Genomic DNA, 4,470 nt, shown 5'->3' with positions numbered 1-4,470 from the left:
AGACCCAAATAATTTTAAAAGACAAAGTGAACTCAAGGCCAGCCTGAACTGCATAGCAAGACACTGTCTCAAAAAGACCAGAAAAAAAAAAAAAAAAAAAGAGGATTGGGGCTGAGTAGTTTTTGAGTAGCTTGGTGGAAGAGTGCTTGCCTAGCAGGTGTGAGGCCCTGGGTTCCAGTCCCTGCAGCTCCCAAATACAAGGCTGGTACCATACATGTTCTATTCTGGGTTTTTGTTGTTCTCGCTCTCTCGCTCCTTTATTTTTTGTGGTTCTAGGGCTTGAAGCCAGGGCCTTGTCTGCTAGGCAAGTGCTCTACCACTGAGAGAGCTACCTTCCAGTCTCCATCTGTTCTTTTTTTTGGTACTGGGACTTGAACTCAGGACCTTGTGCTTGCCAATGGGCGCTTATGCTGCTGAGCTATACCCCTGGCCCATCTGTTCTATTTTAAACTAAAAAAGATGTACTCTTACTTGAGCTGAGCAGAAAGAAACATAGAAGCCTCAGGAGGCCGAGGTGTGAGGATCCTGCATCCAGGAGGAGTTCAAGGCCAGCTCTGAAACACAGGAGACCCTGTCTCAAAACACAAAGCACAAAAAAACCATTGAAGAACAATTTTTGAGTCTTGTATAAATTCTTTATTTTTCACAAGAGATACTTCATAATGGGTTTCTCTTTTTTTTTTTTTTTTTGTACCAGGAATTGAACTCATGACCTCAGGCTTGCCAGGCAAGCACTTATGCCGCTGAGCTACATCCCTGGCCCAATAATGGGTTTCTCTAAGGTTAAAAAAAAAGGTTATGAAACTCACGGAGAGAATGATGTCCGGGAAAAGAAGAACAAATGTTTCCCTGGGAGCAGGAGGGGTCATTTCTCGGAAGGAAAAGGGAGACTGGCCCCCTTCGACACCTCCTTCCTCTTGTCTTCTCCCTTAGCTCCTGCTGGTGACGTTAATATTTTTACTTTGTCACGGTTTATAACACACTCTTTTGCCACTATAATGCTCCCAGCATTGTCTTTCAGCTTGTGTTTAAATCTTTTTTTTTTTTTTTTTTTTTTGTGGGGGTTGGGCCTTTTCCCCGGGGCACACCCCCCCCCCCCCCCCTTTTTTTTTTTTTGGTTGGCGTTGGGCCTTGAACCTAGGGTTTTACACAGGCTGGGGGAGTATTTTACCACTAAACTCTAAGCTACATCACCAGCACTTCCATCACCTTTTTTGAGAGAGGGTCTTACTAAATTGTCTAGGCTGACCTCAAAATTGCCATTTTACTGCCTTAGCCTCCCAGAGTGCTGGAATTACAGGCATGCACCGCCATGCCCAGATGACATTCATTTTTTGTTGTTTTGTTTTTTGAGATACGGTCTTGGTATGCAGTCCATGCTGCCCTTGAACTCACCATGTATCCCAGGCTGGCCTCATACTCGTGGCCATCCTCCCGCCTGAGCCATTTGAGTGCTGGGATCATAGGCGTGCATCACCATGCTTGGCTTGTGACATTCATTTATAAACCTGATTTTGTCTCAGAGTTTAGCATTTGAGCCCTTTTTTTGGTTGCATAAGAAAACACTGTAAAATAGTTGGAAAATGGAACCCCCCTTCTGAGTTCCTTTTTTTTTTTGGTAGCCCTCGGGTTTGCGCCTAGGTCCCTGTATGTGCTAAACACACCCTCTACCACTGACTTCGCTCACTCCCTGGGTCACTTTGATCCTTCACCTTTCTTTTTGTGGTGCTGTGGATAGAGCAAGGGACTCCCTTGTCCTAGCTAACTGCTCTACCACTGAGCTACATCCCCAGGCCCTGTTACCTAATTTTTCAGGGTACTCGTGTCTCTCAGCAAGTTTAAGCTGCAGATACCACAGCAGTCCAGATGATTCTAGTCTTAGAAATGCAAACAACTCTGTCCCATGTCGAAACTGAGGGCTGCCTGATCGTTATGCAAAGCCAGTCAACATTCCTCCTCTGCCTACGTATGTGTATGAGCTTAAACTTTCTTTTGAATCGGCTGTCACATGTTACTAATTAATGAGTTAAATGAAAATTTTAACATGTGCTCATTTATATTTGTATGAGAGTCATGATTTTATCTCTTAAAAAATGTACCCTTTAAATGGTTAGCTAGATCTCACTGCTGAGCAGTTTTGGTCTGATTTCCAAAAAGGGCTCCGGGGTGCTATTTTCTCTGACCTTTTCCATGTTCTCTATAAATCCGAACAACTTCACTGGTGTAATATTCTTGGCTTCCTCTGCTCCACACAACTTTGAAGACTCTGTTCCCTTGTCTTCTGGCATTGAATGTTGCTGTGGAAAAATTTGAGGCCAGATTGACATTTTTTTTCCTCCCCTTCCTGGGGACACAACTTTTTTTTTTCTCTTGGGTGTCTGAAGAGCTTTCTTCTTTATTCTCTAAAAAGTTTAGTCAGCCAGGACGGTCTGACATGGATCATTTTTTTAGTTTTTCAAGACAGAGCCTCATTGTTTACTCCAGGCTGGTCTTGAACTCCTTATGTGGCCTCAAACTCAGGTTGGCCTCAAACTCATAGCAATCCTCCTGCCTCAGCCTCCCAAGCGCTGGGATTACAGGTGTGTGCCACTGAGCCTAATTTCATCTTCTGTTTTATTTATCCTTTTCTTGGGACACACTGCTGTCATTTCATTCCTCCCCACCACTCACCTACTTTGCAGGGCATACGCTGCACCCTAATGGAGCTTTAGCTGTGGTCTTCGGCAGCTTTCCCCTATCAAGCTCTGCTGGCTGCTCCTGCTGTGCCTTGGGTCATCTCTACTGTGGGCTCTTTCCTGATCCGCTTCGTAATCTCCCTAACCTTTCTCTAGCACAAAGCTGCTGGCGTCTAGGCAACGCTCCCAGTCAGCTGGGGCCGTGTACTTCCTTCCCTTTCCAGGCGGAAGCGTCATCGCCGAGCAGTTCCTGTCACTGCAGCCCCTGTTAGCTGATGCTCCAGACACTGGAACCCACCAGTCCACCCACAGAAGGGCAAGGGGTGTATGTGTGTGTGGTTCTGGGGATTGAACCCAGGGCCTTTACACCGAGCTACATCCCCAACCCTTTTTCAAGATAGTGGCCTGTTAACTCACCCAGGCTGGCCTTGAACTTACGGCCATCCTGCACACCTGCCTCCGACTGCTGGGATCAGTGGTGTCTGCACCATACCCAGCTAAGTGCAGCTCTGAGGGCTCTGCATTTCGGTAACTTAAGGGGAAGAGGTAGGCTGGGAGGATCCACCCTTGTGGGGCTGCGAGCCTCCTGCCTGGCATCCCACAAGCCTCTGCACCACGTCACCTGTCCAGCCTGGAACACGTCTTACGCCCCGCCCTATGCTACAGAGTCTGAAAAGATGGGGGCCTGGGAGACTGTCGCATTGGTGTGTAGGTGCGTCCTGTTAGATGGATTATCATCACCTTTCAGGGATGAGCCAGGCTTCTTTCTACAGTGTCAGTTCTGCCATCCCCCAGGGGTGTTCACAAAGGCCCTCTGCTGTCCAGGTGACACTGGTGCGCAGGCCCGGGCTGCACAGCTTTCCTCCGCCTGCCGAGACTGCAGTCTGTTCCTCCCTCGGCTGGGTGCACCCTGTTGGGGCCTAGGCCAGGAGAGTGACTTTAAGCACAAACCGTCACACTGATGCCTAAGGCCCATCGAGGTTCTCTCCATGGCAACAGCAGGGAGCCCCACCTGCAGGTGAACCCCAGGTGCCCAGGGCAGAAAGGGAGCTGTGAGCCAGTGCACGGGGGACATCAGCCAGAGAACAAACGGACAGCGACTGACCACAACATCAGCATTCACCGAGACTGACTGGACACTGAGGCCAATGGGAAGCAGGGGGTGACAGGGAGGTGGCCTTGGACACCAGGTCCCGCTGGCCTGAGGCCCCATCCTCCTGTCTTACTCTCCCTGGGGAGGGCGTCCAGATGCCTTTGTCACTGACCCTGTCACTAGGCCCTGGGGGAGAACCTGGGTTTGGTGCAGCCTGAGCAGAGACAAGGAGGGTGTGGCGGGACCTTGGGTGGCTCCCACCTCAGTGACATTCCCTGTCCTGTGACAGGATGTCCAAGCCTTTTTTTTCTCTTTTTCCCTTTTCTTTCTTTCTCTCTTCCTTCTTTCTCTTTCTTCTTCCTTCCCTCTTTTTCTTCTTCCTTCTTTTCTTCCTTTCCTTTCTTCCTTTTTTCTTTCCTTCCTTCCTTCTTTTCTTTCTTTCTCTTTCTTTCTTTCTTTCTTTCTTTCTTTCTTTCTTTCTTTCTTTCTTTCTTTCTTTCTTTCTCTCTCTCTCTCTCTCTCTCTCTCTCTCTCTCTCTCTCTCTCTCTCTCTTTCTTTCTTTCTTTCTTTCTTTCTTTCTTTCTTGACAGGCTCTTGCTATGCAGTTCAGGTTGGCCTTAAGCTCACTTTGTAGCCCAGGCTGGCCTCGACCTTGCAGCGATCCTCCTGCCTCAGCCTCCTAAGTGCTGGGATTACAGGCG

The sequence above is a fragment of the Chinchilla lanigera genome, unplaced genomic scaffold (assembly GCF_000276665.1).
Source record: "Chinchilla lanigera isolate Chin_1 unplaced genomic scaffold, ChiLan1.0 scaffold00015, whole genome shotgun sequence".
Taxonomy (NCBI): domain Eukaryota; kingdom Metazoa; phylum Chordata; class Mammalia; order Rodentia; family Chinchillidae; genus Chinchilla; species Chinchilla lanigera.
This window is presented reverse-complemented; position numbering follows the sequence as displayed.